The following is a 25,179-nucleotide window of genomic DNA, read 5'->3' as shown; positions in this document are numbered from 1 at the left end:
ACAGTTGAGCTGAGAACTGAACAATGAGAAACACTCAGCCCTGGGAAGATACGGGAGTTGAGAGAGTGGTCGAGGTGGAACAAACAGCCAGTGCAAAGGGCCTGGGGTGGTAACAAGATGGGCCTTTTCAAGGAACAGAAAGGAGGACTTTACAGGGTCATGAAGGCCAGGGTGAGAACTCAGGGTTTTGTTGTAAATGCAATGAGAAGGCATCAGAGGGTTTGAAACAGCCCTGGACTCGGGGACTTTTTAAAGGTAGCTATCAAGACCTGGTTGCATTTCAAAAGCTCCCTCTGGCTACTGGTAGAGAACTGACCGTGTATGGAAGGGGGACAGGTACAGAAGGAGCCCGCGTAGGAGCCTACTGCAGTCTTCCTAGTGGGCATTGGTGGCAGCACCTAAACTTGCCTCAGAGATCCCTGATACCATGGTTTCAGATGGCTCAAAGCCCTCTGCGTGATTTCTCAAGGGCCCGGTTCCTTGTGGTCTCTTCTGTTTCTAGCGCCTGTGTCCGCATGCTGGCTCTGTAACTTGTGGACAATGAGGGGATCATGCCACAGCACACTGCTCCCGGCCTCCCCTCCATGCCCAGAACCCTCCTTCCTTTTCTGCTCTGGGGAAGAAACAAATCCTTCTTGTGGTCTCACACAGACCAGTTTTCCTCCTCTTCTATTGAAGTCTTGGCACCAGCGTCACTCATGCCCACAGGGAATCAGTGTTGCCCCTGGTGAATTTATTAAGGCATCCTTGCAAACCAATATAGCACTTTCCCCAAAGGGAATCCTGGTGAATAAAACCCTTTCCAGGGCAGCCTGGGTGGCTCAGCAGTTTAGCACCGCCTTCAGCCCAGGGCCTGATCCTGGAGTCCCGGGATCGAGTCCCACGTCGGGCTCCTGCATGGAGCCTACTTCTCCCTCTGCCTGTGTTTCTGCCTCTCTGTCTCTCTGTGCGTCTCATGAATCAATAAATAAAATCTTAAAAAAAAAACTCTTTCCGGTTTGTGACACGCCAGCCTCTCCAGTTAGCTGGAAGGTTGCTTGAGGGCAGGGGCTGTGTGTGAACGTGTGTGTCCTTGTCAGGTTCCCCCAGAGTCGGATCCTGGGACAAGGATTCCTGAGCACGGGATTTATTAGGAACGTGCTCTCAGCAAGGGAGAAATTGACAGCAAGGGGGAAATAGGACAGGGAATGGGATACAGCCTAAAAGGATGAGATTTCAGACCCAGTTCAGACTGATCCCTGGGGAGCTCTGGAGCGTAAATGACATCTTAGAGTCTGTCCCGTCTTGAGCCAAGGAGCAGCTGGGCTTGTGTACGCCTGCCCACGTGAGTCATTGGGGATGTCAGTTCACAGGCACTGCTGCTGAGATGTGGGTGATGGTGATCCTGTAGCTCAAAGGCAGTCCTCTGAAGAAGGTGGCAGGAGTGAGCTGGGCACACAGAATGTGGGAGAGGAGCAGCGACCTGATAAGGGGAACATGGACAGTGTCCATACACCATCTACCCTCCGTTCCCAGAACAACTGATGCCAGGTGGGTGCTCAGTGGTTGTTTGTTGAGTGAACAAGTGAATCTGTGTCCACCTGGCATGTAATACAGGGGGTACAAGGGGCCTAGAAAGGCAGAGAACTCTTGGTGAAGAAGGCTCTTCTGTACTTCAGGGGTGGGGTGTGGACAGGCAGGGCTTGGAATCCCAGTACGGTGGCAGGTGAGGTCTCAGATGCATCGCATGCCCTATTAGCCATGCCCTAGTCTCCGAGGATGTCTCATTCACCGCCGTTATGTTTGGGCAGTGTTTTGTCAGTTACGAGTTGCTTTTCCGTTTAATCTTCTCATTTGTCCCTTAAAACATGCCCGTGAAAGAGATTATTCCCATTTCGGAGAAAACTGACATCCAGAGAAGTTAACTCACCAAATTTCCTGTAGTGGAGGAGTGACAGGGTCAGACTTGAACTCAATAAGGGTGGTTGGTTAATGATTCATATGAGGTTCCTAAGGATGCTTAAGATGCTTATTTAAAGAAGTTGCTAGAAAAAAAAATAAAGAAGTTGCTCTTTGTGGGGGTGGGGAGGTAGCCTGGTGTAAGATGCAGGTTGGGAGACAGTGGCCCCCGTGATGATTCTCAGATCCATTCTGGCTAGCACCGCGCTGTGGTCTGAAGGTTCGGGTCCCCTCTCCGCTCCCAATTCATCTGTTGAAATCCTAACCTCCAAGGGTGATGGTATTAGGAGGTGGGGCCTTTGAGAGGCTTTCAAGTCATGAAGGTGGAGCCCTCACGAATGGGATTAATGCCTTAGACTGGAGTCTCCAGAGAGCTCTCTTGCCCATGAAGTTCCGCAGATTTCTGTGGACGGTGCTGGCCTGCGGTCCCCCCCATCAGGCCAGCTTCTTGCATGCCTGCACATGAGTTTGCAGTCCCTGCTGAATGAGAAGGAAGTCTGTCTTGGGGAGGGCAGCCTGGGGTTCGAGCCAGGACTCTGACACTCGGTCTGCGACCCTGGGAGATTTACCTCTGCTCTCCGTGCCTGGTTTCATTTCCTGAAGAGGACTGTGGGCTTAATTTCCAACTTTGTACAACAGAAACTTTCTCTCCCACACACCTCTGAATTTACCCTTGGTGGGCTGCTGCCTGCCAGTGCCGATCTGAGCTTCCCCTGCCGGCGGCCCCTCCTCCTGGCCTGATTCACAGCTCTCTGGCTGCTTCCTCATCTTTGGGGAGCCCCGTCTCTGGCAGGGCCCCCCCCCATTCCACAGGGGGGTTTCATTCTGGATTGTTCCGCTTGGCTTGTTGTTTACAAAATGAGAGGTTGACTATGTTTCTCTTTCTTTTTTGGTTAATATCTGCAATTTGCCCTCATTTAATCCATCTATATCAGCTATTAGTTTGCTCACCTTCCACAATTATTTTCATGCACCCTTGGGCTCGTAAACCATTGTTCCAAGTGGTGTGTTGCCTATTTTAAGAACTTAATTTGTTTGTAATGTGCACATCAGCTGCAGGATTTGTTTCTCGCTTGTAATTAACTTTTAAGCCGATGCCATTCCCCCGCCAAAAACGAAGCTCAAGGTAAAGTCAGTAAGATTAATCATGCTGGCTGCATCCAAATCTTCCGACATCTTCCTCGGACTCAGCAAGTTTGGGGGAAATGATATTTTTTTTCCTTCCACTTCCATCTGTTACCCTGCCGATCTTGGAGTCAGTCCATCCATTAGTGGGCTTGAGTGTCAGAGTTGGAATCTGACACTTTTCGGTTTCTGTACCAAGATAAGCAAGCTCTTCTTCCAAACCCTCTCACCCTGCAACTTGAACCCATCTCTTCCTTCCTGAGAGGGTTCCTGGACCCATGAATCATGAAATGGTTGTATAATACGTCCCGGCTTCCCTTATCGCTGTTGCCAATTTCCACTGTCTTCTGCGAGGACATAAATCAGTGTCTTGGACTCATCATCTGCGTCGGTGGGGGCAAGTGATCGGGTTGGGTATAGCTAACTTCCCATTTAATGACACCCTATCTGCGGTTCGCAGGTGAAATCAACTTTCCTTTGTGGCTAAGCAGACTTGGAAACTGGGTTGTACTCGATCGGTGCTTCTCCAGCCTTGCTGCGTATGCACGCCTCTGGGAGACCGTGCTGAAATAAAGTACAGATTCTGATTTAGTAGGTCTAGGACGGGCCCTGAGAACCTGCATTTTAACCAGCTCCCAGAAGAGGCCAACGCTGACAGGTCCAGGACCACACTTGGAGAGGTGGGCGCCGGATCGCAGTCTTCACGAAGACGGGAATTATGTCAGTCTTGTTCCTCACTGGCATACGGAAGCTCTCAACTATTTGCAGACTAAATGAGTCAATGAATGAGCTACACTCAGAAATATAGATTATCCTCTATCAGATCGATCTTACAGGAGTGAGAGGTCTTCCTTCTTATTCACACAGAGAGAGAGAGAAAAAAAAAGTAGTAATTTATATATTTCCCAATTTAGGAAGGGCTAAATGTCATACGCTGATTTATCTCCTCCATATATATGGTATTTATGTGTGCGCACACACATATGTTTGGCTTTTGGAGATGAATTTATAGTAACAGAACTGCTCTTCACCATGCGTCTCTTTCTAAGTATAGCCTGCCTGCCTTCATCCGAAAGGGCCCGCTTCCAGAGAGCCCTGCAAACTGAGAAATCCTTGTTCCTGTTTTAAAAATTTCTTCGGAGAGCTGCCTGGTTCTCCCTCTGAAGCACTGGCTTTTCCAACATTCTTCTAGGTCCCCGATGACATCAATGGAGGCGCTTCAATTAAGTGCTTTCCGTAATCCTTCTTCCCTTGAACATCCTGAAGCTTCTGGTATTTTTCAGCTACTACAGATGGGTTGTTAATTTTTCCAGAGGCCGAGATTGTGGATCCAACGCATACGCAAAAAGACTGTTTTCTGGGAACCGGAAGTCGGGACAGGAAATCTGATGAGGGTGCAGAGTACTTAAAGAGTCAGAGAGGGGCAGAGTACTTAAAATTGGACCCGTTTCCTGATGCATCTGATTTTATATGTGGGATTTCAGATTCGTTTTCTTAGGGAGGGCCTCCAGATTGTCTCGGTGCTCGGGTCCCCCTGAACCTCTTCCTCCAAGACAGGCTGTGGGTTCTTTCGGATTTCTCCCCTGGGCTTCCTGGAATGTTGTGGACTCTTGGGGTTTCCTGGCTCAACCCCAATGTGGGACATGGGGAAAAGCCAAAGGTAGAGTTGCTGAGAGGTTGTGTGCCCAAGGCCTAGTGGCTAAGAGGTGGTGGAGACCCTCCCACCGACTCAGGCAGTCTGACCCGAAGCTGGCAGTCTTAACTATTAAGCTCTGCAGTCATGCTTCTCAAACTTCATGTACTCAGGACCCTCATGGGGACCTTGTTAAAATGCAGAGTCTGATCCTGGTGGGTCTGGGTTGGAGTCTAAGACTCTACCGTTCCAACAAGCTTCCAGATGATGTTCACCTTGTTGATCTGTGATGCACATTCTGAGAACCATTGGTCTAGCAGGTCTCAGCCCTGACTGCACAATGAAAGCTTAAAAAAAAAAAACAAAAAACCAAACCATAACTTGCCACCTTGGCCCTACCCCCAAAAATTCTGATTTAACTGACTTGGGGTGCCACAACCTGGACATCATCAGTCTGAATGCCCCTGGGTGAATCTAGTGTGTAGCAGAGCTGAGAACCACTGTTCTAGTGCTTCATTGTTCCAGGACGCCCCTGAGACTCTGTCCACCTGCTCTTCTACAGAACAGTCCAGCATCCACCTCTGCGATAGAGACCAGACTAGGGCGGACTCAGGGTCTCCTCCTCACCCGGTCCTGCTCTGGCTTGGTTGGTTGGACCAGAGATGTTCTGAGCAGCATGGTAGTGGGGAGCGGGCAGGTGTTAGGCTAAATCTGGTGTGTACACCACAAGGAGGGCAACAGAGGCCTCCCCGAGGGGCCAAGAGACACTTCCAAGCTGCTTTTTGCTGAAATGCTCAACTGCTGAGCTGAAAATAACTTCCAGTTTGCTGAGGAGACTATTGGGGATTCCCCTCCTGCCAGAAAGAGGGACAGTGGGGGCCCTGGAGCCCCGAGGAAGCGGGTTCCATAGGACTAGGATGTGCTAGCAGTCCTGGAACACTGCCTGCCCAGGAGGACGCTGTGTAGGGCAAGCTTAGAGTGTTTCAGCCCCGTCACGGATCCGTGGTGGTGAAGGTCATCTAGTCCAGCTGTTCTTCGTGATTTAGAACTTCACAGGAGATGCTGCCGGCCGTGTATTAGTTTCCTATTGCTGCTGTAATCAAGTAACACAAACTCTGACTGCCTTATAAAAAAAACCCCACAAATTGATCTTACAGTATTGGGGGGTCAGAAGTCTGGTATGGGTCTCACTTGGCTAAAATCAAGGTGTTCTTTTCTGGGGGCTTTGGGGGGGAGACTCCATTGCCTTGTCCTTTCTGGCTTCCAGAGGCGGCTTGCACTCCTTGGTTCGTGGCCTCTTCTACAAAGCCATCAACAGTGGGGTGAGTTCTCATATCTCTTATCTCTGACCTCTTTCACGTTTAAGGACATCCTTTGATGAAGTGGGGCCACCTAGATAATCCAGAATAGTCTCCATATTTTAGGGTTAGCTGATTATCAGCCTTTAATTTCACCTGAAATCTCAATTTCCCCTTTGCCACGTAACAGGACATATTCACAGGTTCTAGGGATTAGGACATCTTTGGGGGCCATGATTCTCCCTTACAAGGGGGTTGGGGATGAGTCTGAGTGTGGGACCCCTGCTTCCTATTCCTTACTTCATCCAGACTAGTTCCATGTAAAATTTCCTTCCTTTAAAATGTCCAAGGCTAACAAAGTTTTTCAACCAGGAGTCTAGTCCCTCACTGCTCTAAATAGGATCCCTGGGCCAGCAGCATGAGCATCACCTAGCTGCTTGCTGGAAATTCAGAGTCTCAGGCTCTACCCTAGAATCTGATGAACCAGAATCTGCATTTTAGCCCAGACCTAGAACAATTTCTACACATGCTGAAGTCTGAGAAGGCCCTGGGGTGGTTCCCTGCAACCACAGCTGCTCATTGAAACCACCTAGAGAGTTTGAAAAACACACTGATGCCCAGGTCCCACCTGATTCATCGGCCTGGTGTGTGGCCCGGGTGTTGGGATCATTCAGACCTCCCAGGTGATTTTAACGTGCAGCACAGTTTAGGAATGGCTGGTCTAATCCAGCTCCCTCCTGACACAGAAGAGGACAATTCCCATGGAGTGAAAATGGCTTGCACGGGGTAGGTAGGTCAGAGGGTTGCTGGTTATTCTAGGAGAGGAGTCAGACTCTTGCCTTTCTGGATTGAGGATTTCTGCCCCGACCCAGGGAAGCAAAAATAATAGCAACAACATCAGTGACAATTTGGGGGTGAGAAAGGAGGAGGGGCCTTTTTTCCCCCTTGCCTCCATCCTGCTTTACAGTTTGGGTTGTTTTTTAATACCAAACACGTTATAGTTTTCATATATAAAAGACACCAAAGACTGGATAAGAAACAAATCATAAAGGAAATAATGGTGACCGTTTTTGGAAAAGCCACACCGTGCACCAGTAACTCTGTACGTGTGTTATTGGCCTGTCCTCACTAGGTCTTGAAAGGTGGGAGATGGTAACCGCTTCATGCTGCACATTTTGGGGAGGATCTCCAGAGTTCTCTGGTTCAGCCGCTGGAGCCTCGCTGACAGCTGAAAACTTGAGTGACCCGTGCTTAGCTCTTAGCTTGGCCCCTGCTGCAAGGTGGGAGGTGTGGGTGTGTGGCCGCCCCCAAAGATCTTGTCCCAGTTTCTCATTTTTGCCAGCTCATCTGTCACATGCCGTGTGGGTCACCATGCTTTGGCCGTCAGCATAGAGCCAGAAACAAGTCTGTCTGTGTATCCCCTGACCGTCCCCACTTTTCTTTGTCCTCTGCTCTGGGTGGAGGCATTAAGACCTGCCTTGGCCTTTATTAATTTGGTTCCCAAATAGCCTCATGTACAATCGTACGTTATGGAGGAAACAACTGAAAACCTTAATTAGGATCATTAGCTTTCTGAAGCTCAAACCCTGCACGTAGCGCTTCCCTGCCTTACCGGGTTAGTCGTAAGGATGATCATAATGAAAATCAGAAATCGCTGACATTTACTGAGGTTTACGCCTTGCCAGGATTTGTTCTGTACCTGTTTGAGCTCCTTGAAATCTCACAAGTCGACGAGGCAGCCCATGTCACAGGCGAGAAAGTCAAGGCCGAGGGATTAAGGGGGCGGATGCTTGGGAAGGGCCGTGGGCGCGTGGGCATTTGCGGGTTTCCTCTGGCTCACTCTCCGCCTGTGGCTGTCCGGTCAGATCCCTCAGAGGACACCTGCAAAGTCACCTCGGCTTGGGGTCCTTCCTCGGGGGCACCCTGCCCCCTCAGCTTCACCTCAGTTTCCCCTCTGAGGCTCTGCCTTTCTCTCCGAGGTGCTGGGAGGATTCCGTAAATAGTTCCTTGGAGGTGCTGGAAGTACTGGGTGGAGAAAGTCACTATAAATACCCGGCATTTATAATTGGTCTTCCTGGCGGCACAGTTCTGTGTGTGGGGGAGGCAAACACCTGCAGGCCCTGGGGGGCTCTGGGGGCTGGCTTCTCAGTGCTACCTGGGCTGGACAGAGCCTATGGGCTGTGGAACCCCCCTCCCCAAGGAGAACACAGTGGCACAGGCCCCCTGCTCTTGCCAGAGGCTCAGACAAGAACAGTGGGGGCCAGGAGGGGCTCCTAGCTCCGTTGCTCCCTGTGAGACCTCCTGCAAATCAGTTCATGCCTCTGAGTCTCAGTTTCCACATCTGTAATGGGGATAATATTCCTCTCATGACGAATTAAAGATGATGTGTGTAGAGGTCCCAATACTGGTGCATGGCTAGATGCTTCATACACAGAAAGGTTCTTCCTGTTTCCTTGGCCTGCATAGCTGGGCAAATGTCCTCTACCTTGCAGATCAGATGGGCCTCTTCTGCTTACAGACTTTCCGAGACTCCCCATCAGTGGCAGAAATCCCTTGTGCCTGAGTCTTATCCCTGTGGTCCTCCTCTGAGCTGAGACTCACTCTTGCTCACAGCTGTCCACCTCAAGAGCATGTCCAGCATCCTCTGCTTTCTGCCCCAGGGCCTTCTCAGATGCTGCCGGAACCTACTCAATCCGTGCAAAAGTGCAAGAGTAAACAGTCCAGGAGGCATCCGTTAACCAGTGGAGCTGGTAGATAGATACACTATCCTCCCTCCTTCAGGAGGAAATTGCTGGGAGGCTCCTTGCTCACTTCTTGGAGGTCCCAACAGCATTCTGGGCTTCTGTTACCCTCAGCGGTGGATGGCTTTCCCTTCCAGATTTTCCACAGCCTCATTCCTACTTCTTGAAGTCATCTCCCCAATAAATCTCCTGCTCCAAACCCTCGTCTCAGGCTCTGCTTCTGGGGAACTCAATTCACAATATCGTGAGGCCTGATGTAAGATCCAAACTCCTCACTGTGGCTGCAGGGCCAGGCCTGATGGGCTCTCATCATTCCAGTCTCACTTCTACTGCTTTCCCCAGCACCTTCTGCCTTTTGGCCACACTGTGCACCCACCGCCATCTTCTTTTAACTTAACAAGCATTCCCTCTGCAGGCCCTTTGCACATGATATTTCCTCCCACCGGAATGCCCTACCGTCCCTCTTCATCTATGCCAGTCCTTCAGGTCTCAGGTGTCAGTCCCTTAGGGAGTATCACTTCCCTTGGCTTCTGATCTCCTGCAGGCTCCAACCCCCTTTATTCTCTCTTATGACAACCTCCTTCTTTTCCCTTGTATGGATTTGAAGTCATATATTTATTTGGATGTTAAATATCTGTCTTTCCTGCTAGGCTGTAAGTTCCATGTAAATAGGGATGGTCTCTGTCTAGTCCCGTGGACTCAATGGCATCTGGCACAGCTCTTGACACGCTGGGAAGAGTTAACCATCCTTGAAGGAAGATGGAATTCGGGTTGATTGGTTCCCACTCCATCCCAAGCTTTCTCTCCTCTGCCAGGCCATGGGATGTTGGCAGAGGTCTATAGGGAGGGAAGGTGGGAAAGGATGCAGGAGTGAAGAGGCAGGAAAATAGTCTTTGTCTTCACTTCCACTGCTCTTACTTTGCCAGAATCGAAGGAGCAGTGGTGACTGAAAGGGACACTCCAGTCTGGACCCAGGCACTAGGGGGACATTTTTGAATGCTTTCTCCATGACCAGGAGATTTCTTACACACTTGCCACTCTTCCTATCTGGAGCATGGCTGGGTGTGGCTTTTTGGGACCCAGGAATCTTCAGTGTTGGCCCTTCTAAGAATAGGGCCAATTTGCAGCTGGTCTATGTAACTCTGTGCTTATCTCCTGAGACACTAGAACCAGAGACTTGGCCAGGAAGGGATGGGATGTATTAATCAGTGATTTATAGTGCGCTGTCTGAAGTCCAAAACTGTCTGGAGGTGCCATGCCATGTACTATTTTGCTACATAGTTTATTGCAAAAACATAGATGTATGGTCTGCACCTGGTTTCAGTTATTATGCGGTGTAGCTCAGCCCAGTTTGGGGAGATAAAATGAACAAATGTCTCATTGAAACTTATGTCTTGGCATCCCTGAGGCTGAGATCCTTCATCTAGGTGATAATGGTCCAGAGATCAAGGGTCCCTAGCAACTGCTCATGGATGTTGGCATATCTTCCTCAAGTTCCTCCAAGTTTCCTTACCCTGTTGTTCTGAGTTTTTCCTGTAACAAAGCCTTTCATGATTTTTTTTGTTGGGAGTCTTGTGAGTTGTTTCAGTGGTCTGACCAGCATAATTGCTGCAGCCTCTCTTGTATGCTGGGTCTTGCTTGGCTCCTTGGCAATTTCTTCTCGACACTGAAATTGTAGAATTCTGGCACATTTAACCAAGGAAGGCTCCTCAGGACTCTCAGGGTTCATAGGCTCTGGTACCTGTTTCTTATGGAGGAGAAAATGGAGCCCTGGGGACCCAACCTGCGTCTTAGGGAATAGATTGAGCTGTGGGAACCCAGCCTGCATCTCAGGGAGGAGAAGATGGAACTCTGGGGACCCAACGAGAATCTTAGGGAGTAGAGGATGAAGCCCTGGGGATCCACCTGCATCTCAAGGAGAAGGGAGCCCTGGAGATCCAGCCTGCATCTCAGGGTGGAGAAGATGGAGCCCTGGGAACCCATCCTGAATCTCAGGGAGACGAAGATAGAGTCATTGGGACCCAACCCAAAGACATTAATTATATATAATCTCCAAGCTAGATATACTCAGAGGAAAGAAATGTTGCCTATAATCCCATTATTCAGAGACAACAGCTAACATTTTAATACATTACCTTTTAGTCTTTTTTCCCCTCCACATATATATTTAAACAGAACTAACATATCAAACAAATTTATATCCTATTTTTTTTACCTCAATATTACATTATGAGCATTAATCATCGATCTTATAAAAGACTCAATTTCTTCATTTGTAACGTAACAGCAATGATAATAAGGATAATAATACCAGAACCTATATGGTAGTGTTATTGTGGGGATCAAATGAAATAATTCATTTAAAACCTTTTACCCCAGTGTGTGGTATATCCTAAGCGCTCAGCAAAAATTATCATAATAAAATACTTTAAAATCATAAATGGCTGCAAAGTAGTCTGTTGCTGTCATTTTTCATGTAACTATTACTTTATTGAATCCACAGGTAATAGTTAAGAATCAGGTAATCAAGTTAACTGTCAACTCTGTTTTTTCCATAGAGCACCACATTACCTTCTAGAAAAAGCTAAATGTCAGTGTAGAGGCTGCCAGAGCCGATGTGTCTGTTGTTAATGATGATCACAACAGCGATAGAATAAGGAGTGCCTTTAGCCTTACAGTGATGAGGAGATGGTCTCGGTCTGCAAGCACTTAAGAGCGAGCTCGCAGATGCCCTGAGACTGTAGGGTGGGATGCGGTGGACCATGCGGATGTCTGCACAGATGTTGGCCGGAGCTGGAGATGCAGGATCAAGTCAGCCTGGGGTTGAGGTCAACAGGGGTGTCCTGGAGTGAGGACAGAGGTGATGTCACTCTAGGTTTAGTCCTAGTTCAGGCTTTTCTGAAAGTAGAACCCGGCACAAGGATGTGGGTGCAGGTATTTCATTTGGGAGAGGACCCCAGGAGACAGGACAGAGGGACAAGGGAGGATATGTCTTGGAAAGGAGGAAACCAATAAGAAGTGTATTATTGACCTGTAGGCATCTAGGCCTTGGTGCTTCTGGGACCCAAAATATACTTCAGAGCTGTCCCTCCAGAGCACGGGAGCTTGGGCACCAATTGACGATGGTTGACGATCGCACCAGGGTGTGACTTCTCTGCAAGCCCAGACTGCCCTGTGTGTGGAGACCCAACTGAGCGAGCTTCTATCATTCTGGAAAGAGTCCCGAAACAGAAATATGGAGGGCCACGGCAGCCTGGGGAGGGATGGTGTCAGGCGCAGCTGCAGCCACAGCTGGTGGCAGAGGGAGGAAGGATGCGCGGAAGACCCCGTGCCATGTGTCCGTGGCCTGGAGTCCCATGCTTTCCACTGCAGCCAGGACGTTCTCCTTGTGTCTCCCGAGACTCTGTCTGCATTTCCATCTTGTTCCCCTTCGTGCTAGCTGAAAGGAGATGCAGAGTGGCTGGCCATGGCCAGACGGAAATGCCAGAAAAGCTACAGATTCTTGGCAACCTGGTCCCTCTAGGCTCATTTCAGGCTAGACCAATGCTCAGAGGACTCCGCTCTTCCCCCCCACCCCCCACCGCTTCTCCTTCTTATTCCACTTACACATGCTGTGAGCACAGAAGGTGGCCAGATTATCTGCTCCATCGGGTGGCTCACATCTCCCCCTTGATGATGGCTACAGCTGACATTAACTGTTTACTGCAACGGGGCTTCAAGCCATCACACATCACCTGCTCCCCTGCATCGAGCAGGTGTGCTCTCGCCGGTTCCTGACATGGTGTGTGCCCAGATGCTCAAGGGGGCAGCTCAGGGATTCACTAGAGGTTGTTCCTGGGGGGGGCCCTTTGCTAACCTGCCTGGTCTTGAGTAGGAAAAACCTCTTGGCAAAGGAGTTAGCAAAATGACTGAGGAGGCAAGATAGTTACTGTATGTCTAGTAACAAACACCTGTTCTCCTTGCACCTGTCCTGTCTCCCTTGGGCAGACGAGGAAGCTGAAACTCTGGAAGGGGGAGATTAGCCCAAAACCATGCAGGCAGTCGGTGTGGGAATTGGTTTGGAATTCAGCCTGTTTGGTGGCAAAGCCCAGGAGGTTTCCAGCATCACATTTGTGAAGGGTGCCTTCTGTAGGGTAGCCACCAAGTCCAGAAGCAAAGGCGAAAATGCCTAAAAGATGATTTACTGATATTAAAATACGTGCCTAAAATACGTGCCCAAATAAGGTCTGTGGTGCCGGACTGTGTGGCCTCCCCGTGTATGCCTGGTGGGGGAGGGACGGGCGGCAACTCAGGTGGGTCCTAGACAGCTTTGGGTGGTGAAAATGCTGATGGTGAAGGGCGGGGAGCGGGGAGGTCTGAGCACCAGGGTTCCAGGCTGGATCCAAACGGAGAGCCAGGGTGGGGGTGGGAGGGGGAAAAGCACATGTGCTTCCTGTGCAATGAAAAATGTGCCAGTTAGAGAACATTAGGCTCCTGTTCCTCTGCCACTTTCAGGATGGGCCAGTGGAGGCCTGGGTAGCAGAAATGAACGATTGAAGACTGGGTGCCTTTGTGGGGCACAGCTGGGCCCCACCCACCGAGTCCTGTGTGTCTGCTTGCCACCTTGCCTGTGTGCCCCCACCCCCCGCTCCTGGCATCAGCTGCGGATGCGAGGGGACTGTTGATGACCTGTGGCTCCTCCAAGTCTTACCTCCCCCACCCCAGGGCTGCAGCCCCCTCTGGCTCATTCTTCTCCCTCTCTGACTAAGAGAACCCCGGGGGCCCCCCTTCTGCCAACCCTCAGCCGCCCCCTCTCCTCTGGAGCCCCCAGGCCGTGAGCGGTGGCTCCATGGAGAAGCAGGGCCGTGGGCGGGGCGAGCCAGATAATTATAATCTTGGAAGGTTTGAATCTCAGGCTGAGAAGCAGGGAGGCAGCTCTTCCTGCCCGGTTTGGGAGCTGGGTCTGAGTCAGAAACTGTCTCCCACAGCCCAGCCTCCTGGAGAGACTGATAACCACCTTGCCCTGCCCCCTTGGAGCCGACTTTGATCTAATCCATTTATTTATGTGTGCGTGCATTCATTTATGGAATGCTGAGTCTGTGTTTACTGCGTGCCACGCGCTGGATGGAGCCTGGGGACTTTGGAAGTGGGGCAGTGGCGATGGTGCATATGATTAAGAGCATGTTTTGCTACTCAGACGGCATAGGTTGTGGTCTTGCCTCCACCATTTATTAGCAGCACAATTTTCATGCTTTGTTCAGTCAAGCTCACTGTGCCTTTCCTTCCTCATCTGAGAAATGGGTGTTATGAATATCTTCCTTGTAAGGATTAAGGCAGAAGATATTTATAAGCCTCTAAACACAGTGTCTGAAGTACATTAAAAGCATATAAAATGGTAGTTGTCACCGATATTTTTTTTAATTGTATTAAAAGGTTGAATAATGTATAGTTTCTGCTCTGGAAATACTCATAGTCTAGAATAGAGATGGCAAAGAGGCTCTGTCTCGTATGTCAACTCTGACTGATTGACAGAGAGTGCTTGGGGGTACTGTGTTAAGAAAGATTCTGAGGTCCATTCAGACCCATCAGGAAAAAGAACATGATTGATTGGCAATGTCTGCAGTGGGTTTTTGATAAGGGAGCGGTGACATGCGTATGCGTGGTATCAGCTCTCTCCGTTACTGAGTTAGTCCTGGAGAGGAGGAGAGGAGGGAATGGCAGGGGTAGTAAGAAATTCAGAGGAGTGAACGGTCAGACCTTATCAGATATTTGAAGCAAATGGTGGATGGGTCAGAGCTGCCTTTGAGCTGTACCTACGTGGATATTTCCAAACATCCACAAGAGATGGGGATCCTCCCTGCTGTGGTGTGCCTAGAGATTTTTATCAGAATATGTAGATTTGAATATATAGATATATATATTCAGGCTGTGTGGTCTTTGGCAAGCATCAGACCTACCCTAGGTCTGAGCTTCCCCATCCAGAAAATGGGGAGAATGACCCACCTCTCACAACCCATGCTGGATTTTGGTGAGGATTAAATGAGATAATATATGTTAAGAATTTAGAACATTCCCTGATACAAAAATAAACATAAAAACCTGGTAGTCAGCCGTTAATATTTTGTCTGCCTTGAAAGAACTAGAGGTGGTGAGGAGCTTTTCTTCTTTTGTAAACCATTATCAGTCAGACAGTGCTCCTCTGTGTGAGCGCTGGAAACAGTCAAGGATTAGGTGGAGCAATCAGATTGTTCAAAAATAGAGGATTAGTAGGAAAAAAGCTTCAAACAATCAGTGAATTGCTCAAATAAATTCTGGTAGGTTATACAACATTATATAAAATGCAGTTCCACTTTTATGAAAAAGTGTTAATTCATATATGACCAGAAAAAGATTAGGAAATCTTTTTTTTTAATTTATGATAGTCACACACACACACAGAGAGGCAGAGACACAGGCAGAGGGAGAAGCAGGCTCCATGCACCCGGAGCCCAACGTGGGATTCGATCCCGGGTCTCCAGGATCGCGCTCTGGGCCAAAGGCAGGCGCCAAACCGCTGCGCCACCCAGGGATCCCAAGATTGGGAAATCTGAACCCCGTGGAGTTAATGGTGATCATCCCTGAGTAGGTGGATGGTGGGTGTACCCATTAGAGTTCTTAATAGAAGCCAGCTTGGGCTGATGAAGCAGAAAATGAGCCTCTTTAAAGTGTGTCGGGAGCCCCAGTCCTCGGATGAATGTCCCAGCTCTCAGGGGCATGATCTCAACTTGGCTGGTGGCTGGTGGCTTGCCCAGAGTGCTGTGCATGCTGGGAACTCGACCTTGCAACCACCATGATTCCTGAATGCACTGAACCCAGCTCTGCACCCGAGGGAGGGCCGCACCCAACAGTCTCTATGACTAGTGTTTAGTAGAATGCACAAGGAAGCCCTTCCATTTAGGTCTCAGTCTTGTCTTCCAACTCATGAAAGTCCGCAAGTGGGTGGCTCCCCAACACACTTCACTGGTCACCTGCTCCCTGGTGGCCCAGTTCCTGGGGCTTCCCAGTTTTGGTGAAGTCTCTGCATTTTCATTAGGGAGTGATGACCATCAGCCCTCACTGATCCCTTGGGCCCATTCTCTCTTCTTGTTGGTTTAGGCTGTCTGTCTTTCAGACACAACCAGTATCAAGCCCATCAGACCCTTGTCCAATCATGCAGCACCTCTTCATGCAAAAGAGTTCTGGGGAAAGGGTCATATGGGGGAGTGTCCTGTTCAGGGCCTGGACGGATCTAGAAATCCTCATGGAGGAGGAAGCTTCTGGGATGGACCTCAAATGATGGATAGTTGGGGTTTTCATAGGCAGGGTGTGGAGAAGAGTGAGAGCATTGGAGGCTAGAAGAGGAAAGCATGCAATTTGGGGAAAAGGGATTTTGTTGAAAATCACTTGGCTGGCACCATCATCAGTCTTGTTTTCTGTTCTATCAATAATGCTCAGGCAAAGTGCCTGACACTCAGTTGGCATTTAATAAATATTAGATAAAGTAATGAATGCATGAATTAAGGAATCAAGAACTATTCGGTCTCCACGGGTGGAGGAGGGGAGAGCTAAAGCCCAGCTGGGTGGTCATTATTTCTCGAGCAACGACATGGTTGTAATTCCCAACCCGAGTCCTAAGTGATGCCAGCTCCTAGCCGTGAGGAGAAGGGAAGGAAGGAGAGATCCTTCCTCTTGCTCCCTAAGCTTGGAGTGAGAGCCTCCAAACAGCTAGACCTTGTCTCTTTAACGGCCTCCAAGGGGCCAGGTCTCCATGCGGAAGCCCCTGTGCAACTGGCTCTTGCCTCTCTCTCCCTCTTGTTGTGTTCCTCACTTTCCACCTTTCTGAGGAAGAGGAAAGCAGCCCCTGTTGGCTGGGAGCTGGCCTGGTGCTCACAGCTGGGCCTTGGTGTTCTGTTGAGCAGAAGCGGTTTCATAGATCGCTGGCTTCAGACAAGGCCATTCTGTGACACTGATGGGTCAAGACAGAGAAGACCACTCTGCAGTCCTGTCTGAACACAGACAAAACAGGAAGCGTGTCCAAGCTACAAACCCATCCTGGTGAATATGAGTGACCGCTGCATCTCCATCAATTATAGCTTTAGCCTTATTTCCTACTTTCTTTTTTTAAAAAATATTTTATTTATTTATTCATGAGAGACACACAGAAAGAGGCAGGGACTCGGGCAGAGGGAGAAGCAGTTTCCCTGCGAGGAACCCGATGCGGGACTCGATCCCAGGACTCTGGGATCATGACCTGAGCCAAAGGCAGATGCTCAACCGCTGAACCACCCAGGTGCCCCTATTTCCTACTTTCTAGAGAACATGTAGGTACCCAGTTACAGATACCATACTCTATTGGGTAGAAGCAAGTCACAGACCCTGGTCACACTCAGGAGAGGGGACTGTACAGGATATAACACCAGGGGGTGGAAATCATGTGAGGACATCTGAAAATTCTGCCTCCTATGGCAGACCTGGGATGGGCTTGTAAATCTTCATTTTAATGCCCCCACTGCCCCCATGCTCCCTGGGGTTCAGATGCAGGTGGAAGGTGAGGGCCTGCACAGGAGACAGTACAACGTGGTGGAGAGTCTGTGCACTCTGCCTGAGTCCCAATCCTCTCCTATGAGACTTGGGGCAAATTACTAAAACTTTATTTATTTATTTATTTATTTATTTATTTATTTATTTATTTATTTATTTATTTATTTACTGAAACTTTTAAAGTTTCATCACCCGTACTTAAAAAAAAAAAAAGAAGTCATCACAACAACAGTAACTACTTCCTAGGGCTGTTTTGAAGATTAAATGGAGAACACGAAAAACTGTCTGGAGCTGAGTAAGCAATCGATCAACATTAGCCTACCGCCTTGTGATGTAATGCTTTTTCCCAGCTCAAACTGGCAGGCTGGTTTCTTCCCCCTCTGTCCTTCCTGGCTGGGTCTGGTGTTCTTCCTTGGGAATCCCGGCACCCCTTTGAGCTCCAGTGTCACAGCCTTCTCTGTGTATGATGTCTTCCCCTCGGACCAAGGGCACCTTAAGGCAAGATACTGTGTCAGTTATCATAGGCTGGGTTTTGCTGCAGTAACAAACAACCCCAGAGCTTCGTGACCTCCAGCTGCAAAAGTGCATTTCTTCCTCACATCGCCTGTCCACCCGCGGCCTCTCTCCATGTCATCTTCACTCTGGGATCTGGCAGATGGAAGTATCACTGCGTGGAACATTGCCAGTTTTGAGGAAAGGGGGGAAAAAGAAGATGTGGTGAGTAATGTTAAATCTGCCTGGAAGTGACACGTATCCGTTCCACCTGTATGTCGGCAGCCAGAACAAGTCACATGGCCACTGCTGAGTCCCGTAGGGTGGGGACATAAAACTCACATAGGAGATAATCCAGAATCCTTGGAAGACATCATCGAAATCAACCATGGAAACCTTATAAAATTCATTTTGTAAACAATAATGATACCAACAGTAGCGAAGTACCGGACGTGGTTCTAAGTTCATCCCATATGTTAACCCATTTAAACCCTCATAACAACCTTGTGAGGAAAGGACTGTTCTCATTCCCATTTTACAGACGGGGAAATCGAGGCACTGAGCAGTTACAGTCCCATGCCCAACATTGCAGAACTAGCGGAACCTCAAGGGCTGGTGGGAGGGGCAGTGTTGTGATGGGAACGAAGTGGAGGACCAAGAAGGAGCCATGGGTCAGAATTCCTGGATCCAGCTGGGGAGCCATGAGGCTCCTTGCCCCTTGGCCGCTCCTTAGTGACCTTCCTCCGCACCAGGCTCCGGGGGTCCTGTCCCTTCCTATAGGTCACATTCAGCTCCCCACTGAAAATCCTATGTTTAGGCCCTTCTGAACATCATAAAAATGTCAATTAAGTTGATTTAAAAATGCTTCAGTCTCATTAACAACGAACTATTAGTGCCGGTTCAGGCAGGCAGGACTAAGAATAAATAATTTGAATATTAAAAGGTTTCTGGTGTCAGGAATTATCAATGATAAATTATTCTCCACCCTCACCCTCTCTCTGGCTGTCAGGGATCCCTTCTTCCCTGGGCAGGAAGAGTCATTACCACAAGTCTGGGATTTGGCTTATTCATCTTTAGAGAAGGAGTGCAGGTATCGTAGCCTCCAGAATCACTGCTCTTGAGACGTCGGGTCTGACAGATTTAAATTGTTAGCATTCCTGCCACAGACCTTGTTCACAGCCGAGTACCTGACCCTACTAATGTTTGGTGAATAAATAAAGGAATGAAATTAAAGATACGAGCTTACATTTGTGCCTCTGAATAGGAGTCTGTGCTCTGCCCCTTCCTAGCTGTGTGACCCTGAATAAGTCACTAGACTTCTCTGAGTGTCAGTTGGTAATAATAGCTACTTCACAGGTTGCAAAGATTAAAAGGGGTGTCCTTTGTTAAAGTGCCAGGCACATAGTAAGCACCCAGTGAATATTAGCCATCATCGTCATCTTCATAATCATCATTTTCATTATCATTATAATTTGAATTAAAATTATAATTTAACTATCATAATTCCAAGCCTAGAAGGGGAGGAATTAAAAAGTTTCCTGGTTCATCCCCTCAAGAGAATATTCTGCAGCCACTAAAAATGGTGTTTGCAAAGGCAGTTTAATAACAGGGAAAAATGCTCAGGTTATGATAAGTTTACGAAAAGCAGACCGCAGGATGTCGTGTGCTTTGTGATTGCAGTGATGTTAAAACAGATAAAAACACGATGGAGATACAGTGGAACATTTTTAGTGATTTTTTTTTTCTTCATGTGTTAGAATTACTATTTTCTTCAGTGTAGTTTCTGTAGGTTTTAATGTTTTGCATAAGTATGTTTTGTTTATTATGAAAATTTCCCAACATACCCAAAAATAGAGAGGCTAGTATTATGAATAAATATTATGAACATAAACCCATCCCTTAGATTTAATGATTGTTAACATTTTGCCATATTCAATTCATCTTTATTTTTCTTTTGGGTGAAATTTTTTCTTTTTTTTTTTTCTTTTTTTTTTTTTTTTTTATAAATTAATTTTTATTGGTGTTCAATTTACCAACATACAGAATAACACCCAGTGCTCATCCCGTCAAGTGTACCCCTCAGTGCCCATCACCCATTCACCCCCACCCCCCACCCTCCTCCCCCTCCACCACCCCTAGTTCATTTCCCAGAGTTAGAAGTCTTTATGTTCTGTCTCCCTTTCTGATATTTCTCACACATTTCTTCTCCCTTCCCTTATATTCCCTTTCGCTATTATTCATATTCCCCAAATGAATGAGAACATACACTGTTTGTCCTTCTCCGGTTACTGTGGTCAAGTTCAAAAAGGGTGTTGCCTGAGTTCTCCTCTGGGATTTTGATGGAATCTTGTCTCACATTTAGATCTTTCATCCATTTTGAGTTTATCTTTGTGTATGGTGCAAGAGTGGTCCAGTTTCATTCTTCTGCATGTGGATGTCCAATTTTCCCAGCACCATTTATTGAAGAGACTGTCTTTCTTCCAGTGGATCGTCTTTCCTCCTTTATCGTATATTAGTTGAGCATAAAGTTCAGGGTCCACTTCTGGGTTCTCTGTTCTGTTCCATTGATCTATATGTCTGTTTTTGTGCCAGTACCACACTGTCTTGATGAACACAGCTTTGTAGTACAACCTGAAATCTGGCATTGTGATGCCCCCAGATATGGTTTTCTTTTTTTAAAATTCCCCTGGCTGTTTGGGGTCTTTTCTGATTCCACACAAATCTTAAAATAATTTGTTCTAAGTCTCTGAAGAAATTCCATGGTATTTTGATAGGGATTGCATTATACGTGTAAATTGCCCTGGGTAACATTGACATTTTCACAATATTAATTCTGCCAATCCATGAGCATGGAATATTTTTCCATCTCTTTGTGTCTTCCTCAATTTCTTTCAGAAGTGTTCTGTAGTTTTTAGGGTATATTTTGAGAACCATTTGAATGGTAAATGGTTCTCCAACCTTTTATTTTCAGGTTGTAGGTGTCCTTCTGTCTAAAATGAGTCTCTTGTAGACAGCAAATAGATGGGTCCTGTTTTTTTATCCAGTCTGAAACTCTGCGCCTTTTGATGGGGTCATTAAGTCCATTCACGTTCAGAGTTACTTGAACTTCTTCTTAAAGGGGAGTTTTAAGAGTCCCCTTAAAATTTCTTGCAGAGCTGGTTTGGAGGTCACATATTCTTTCAGTTCCTGCCTGTCTTGGAAGCTCTTTATCTCTCCTTCCATTTTGAATGAGAGCCTTGCTGGATAAAGTATTCTTGGTTGCATGTTCTTCTCATTTAGGACCCTGAATATATCCTGCCAGCCCTTTCTGGCCTGCCAGGTCTCTGTGGAGAGGTCTGCTGTTACCCTAATATTCCTCCCCATGAAAGTCAGGGACTTCTTGTCTCTTGCTGCTTTAAGGATCTTCTCTTTATCTTTGGAATTTGCAAGCTTCACTATTAGATGTCGAGGTGTTGAACGGTTTTTATTGATTTTAGGGGGGGATCTCTCTATTTCCTGGATCTGAATGCCTGTTTCCCTTCCCAGATTGGGAAAGTTTTCAGCTAGGATTTGTTCAAATACATATTCTGGCCCTCTGTCCCTTTCGGCGCCCTCGGGAACCCCAATTAAACGTAGGTTTTTCTTCCTCAGACTGTCATTTATTTGCCTTAATCTGTCTTCATGGTCCCTTAATTGATTGTCTCTTTTTTCCTCAGTTTCCCTCTTTGCCATTAACTTGTCTTCTATGTCACTCACTCGTTCTTCCACCTCGTTAACCCTCGTCGTTAGGACTTCTAGTTTGGATTGCATCTCATTCAATTGATTTTTAATTTCTGCCTGATTGGATCTAAATTCTGCAGTCATGAAGTCTCGTGAGGCCTTAATGCTTTTTTCTAGAGCCACCAGTAGCTGTATAATGGTGCTTCTGAATTGGCTTTCTGACATTGAAGTGTAATCCAGATTTTGTAACTCTGTGGGAGAGAGGGCTGTTTCTGATTCTTTCCTTTGAAGTGAGGTTTTCCTTCTAGTCATTTTGCTCAGTGCAGAGTGGCCAAAAACAAGTTGTATTGGAACACGGGGGAGTATCACTGGTCCGTCCAGCTGGTCTTCTGGGGGAGGGGCCTGCTGTGCTGATTTTCAGGTGTTAGCACTTGGGGGAGCTGCTCTGCCCCTGCCTGCTGCAGGGCTCAGCGGGGGTTGTTTACCCCGTCGGGCCCCAGGAGGAACAGCCCCAGTGGCTATGGCAGCTCTGGAAGCCTGGATTCAGCCTCCGCAGGAAATACGGGGCTCGGGGCTCTCTGCTCTCCGTCCGCAGGGCCTGGAGGCTCCGGGGCGGGGCCGCTGATCTGCTCAGCTCGGGGCAGGAGCGTCCTCGCTGTCTCGGGCCCTCCCGGCCTCTGCCTGTCCCGGGGGAGGCCGGATCCTGGGCTGTGTCCCGGCGCCCTGTGCTCCGGGGCCTGCGCTGTGGGATTCGCGCTCCCGCCCCGCAGCCCCCTCCCTGGAGCCGCTCCCGAGCCCCTCCGAGCTGCTCCGGTCGGTCCCTCCGTGCGCGCTGCAGCCCTTAGGGAGCTCGGCGCACTCTCCTGCGCTCGCAGGTGTCTGTTAGTGTCCCAGGGAGCCTGAGGGCATCCCCGCTCTCCTGGGTCCTGCTCCAACTCCCTGCGAGCCCCTTTCCGCCCGCCGGGAAGGTTGGTGCAGCTCCTGCTCCTCCGGGAGGGGGACGGGGCTCTCCTGTCCTGGGGACACTCGCCCCGGCCTCAGCCCGGCTCCTCGCGGGGCCCCTCCCCCTTGGAGGCCTTTTGTTTCTTTATTTCTTTTCCCCGTCTTCCTACCTTGATAGAAGCGCGAACTCTTCTCACTGTAGCATTCCAGCTGGTCTCTCTTTACATCTCAGGCCGAATTCGTAGATTTTCAGGATGGTTTGAAGGTTATCTAGGTAATTTGGTGGGGACAGGTGATTTGGGGACCCTGCTCTTCCGCCATCTTGCCCCTCCTCCCTCTGGGTGAAATTTTTTCTAAAGATTTTATTTATTTGAGAGAGTGAAAGAGCATGTGTGTGGGAGAGAACATGAGCAGGGGAAGGGAGAGGGAGAAGCAGACGCCCCGCTGAGCAGGGAGCCCCATGTGGGGCTCGATCCTAGGACTCTGGGATCATGACCTGAGCTGAAGGCAGATGCTTAATCAGGTGCCCCTTGGGTGAAACATTTTAGAGTTACTGATATCATACTACTTTCTTCCTAAATATTTTAATATGTATCTCTAAAAAAAATAAGAGTATTTTCCTACCTAATCATCATACCATGATCACATTTGACAAAATGAGGAATAATTCCTTAATGTTATCTGATACAGGGATCCCTGGGTGGCGCAGCGGTTTGGCGCCTGCCTTTGGCCCAGGGCGCGATTCTGGAGACCCCGGATCGAATCCCATGTCGGGCTCCCGGTGCGTGGAGCCTGCTTCTCCCTCTGCCTATGTCTCTGCCTCTTTCTCTCTCTCTGTGTGACTATCATAAAATAAAATAAAAATTAAAAAAAATAAAAAAATGTTATCTGATACATACTCTATATTCAAATTTCCCCATTTGTATTTTAATATATATTAAATATATTAATATATAAAATATATCAATATATAATTAATACATATTGTATATTAATATATATAATATGATGGGGTGCCTGGGTGGATCAGTCAGTTAAGCTCTTGGTTTCGGCTCAGATCATGATCTCAGGGTCCTGGGATTGAGCCCCGCATTGGGCTCCATGCTCAGCACAGAGTCTGCTTGAGATTCTCTCCCTCCCTCTGCCCATGCCCTTCCCCCTTCTCAAATAAATAAATAAATCTTTAAAAAAAAATCAAGCACAACACAGACCAGCCAGGTGTTCCCCTGAATGTCTCAGCTTCTTCATTAGCTTTTCCTTTCTGGTTGGTTGCTTTTATAATAGGACAACAATGTGATACAAAATATACCGCCTCTGTAGTTCCCAGCCACTCTCCCTACTGCATAAGCAGCAATAGCAAATACATGTGCCATGTGTAAGCACTTTATTTGTAGTATCTTATTAGATTCACATAATGGGGCACCTGGGTGGCTCAGTGGGTTAAGCAGCTGCCTTTGGCTCAGGCCATGATCCCAGGGTCCAGGGATTGAGCCCTGCATCTGGCTCCCTGCTCCATGGGCAGCCTGCTTCTCCCTCTCCACTGCTTATACTCTTTGACACGTGCTCTCTCTCTCAAATAAATAAATAAAATCTTAAAGAAAAGAATTCACACAATAAACTCAAGGAATAAACACTCTTTTTAAAAAAAATCAATCATTTTATAACTGATGGAAATGAGGCACACAAGTGAAATAACTTGGCAGGGCCGGAGAGCTGGCCAGACCGGCTCTCAAGCCAGCATGCTTAACCACCACCCAGTGTTAAAAGAACTGAAAGAGGCACTGCAAGCTAAGGAGGAAGGTAGGGAAGCCAACTGCCCCTTCCCTTGAGGATACTCAGTGCCATCTCCCAGGGAGGGGACCCTGCCAGGATGCCTGGGGAGGAGTCTGGAGAGAGGGGATCGAGTGCCTCTACAATGATTAAGTCCCTCCTTGAGCCAGAGCTTGGAGCTGTTCTGAACATCTCCAGGGCTTCCTTCTGCTTTCCTTCCTTTTTTTTTTTCCTGCTTTCCTTCCATTTCTTCCATTCTTAGCAGATTAGAAGGGCCCTAAGAAGCTTGTGCTTTTCCTTGTCTGGGCTTGAGAGTTCCAGAGTCTGCTATTTATAGGCAAGGAGACATCAGACCCAGAAAGCAGCCCTCTAGAGAGCCTTCGTAGTTGCCAGGGTAAGGGACACATGGGATTCTCCAACTATTCCGTTCTTGGGTCTGCATTCATGCTCATTCTAGAAAAATCAGGCAAAGGACACAGTGCCTTTGGGAAAGGACACTGGGAGAATTCAGGCACCTGGGTTCCTAGCTAGATTTGCCTCTGCCATGGACAGGCTAAGTGTCTTTGGTCATGGTGTCTGGCTTCCCTAAGCCCCAGTGTCCTTCTGCATTATGTCAGATTTAAAGCTGTCACTTCTATTTCTGATGTGAGGTTGTTATAAGATTATATGGGGATAGAAGTGGGAGCACTTTAAAAAGAAATGATGGAGGCATAAGAGCTCCCCTCTAGGGTGCACTGCAAGAGTTGCAAGTTCAGATGTGCTGCCCTGGCTGGGGAGATAGCAGCGTATGCTTTCCTGGAGAGCTGCCATGTTCTAACATGACCCTACCCCAGTGTCACGGTTGATTGGTCAAGATGTTGGCAATTGACCCAGGCTGGGCCAATGAATCATTGGCTTGGGCTGTTTGGGCTTGGAGAGGGAGGGTGGTCAGTCATTCTTTCCTCTGGGTTTAGGGTTTATTGGAAACAGGGGGGCACAAATATGCTCTCTGACTATAGAGGAC

At 48.2% G+C, this 25,179-nt stretch overlaps 1 protein-coding gene across 1 annotated transcript in view; it reads left to right on the top strand.

Moving 5' to 3' along the window:
• The first annotated feature begins 1,466 nt into the window (after nucleotides 1-1,466).
• The window catches only part of GRIN2A (glutamate ionotropic receptor NMDA type subunit 2A), a 415,475-nt gene continuing 391,762 nt past the window's right edge, over nucleotides 1,467-25,179 (top strand). The window contains exon 1 of the mRNA XM_055340882.1: nucleotides 1,467-1,530. The gene's annotated coding sequence lies outside the window, so the exon portion shown is untranslated. The remainder of the gene's footprint in view (nucleotides 1,531-25,179) is intronic.

This window comes from Nyctereutes procyonoides, unplaced genomic scaffold, assembly GCF_905146905.1.
Source record: "Nyctereutes procyonoides isolate TBG_1078 unplaced genomic scaffold, NYPRO_anot_genome, whole genome shotgun sequence".
In the NCBI taxonomy this organism is placed as follows: Eukaryota; Metazoa; Chordata; class Mammalia; order Carnivora; family Canidae; genus Nyctereutes; species Nyctereutes procyonoides.
The sequence above is the reverse complement of the archived record's forward strand: the minus strand, read 5'-3'. Positions and strand labels throughout refer to the sequence as shown.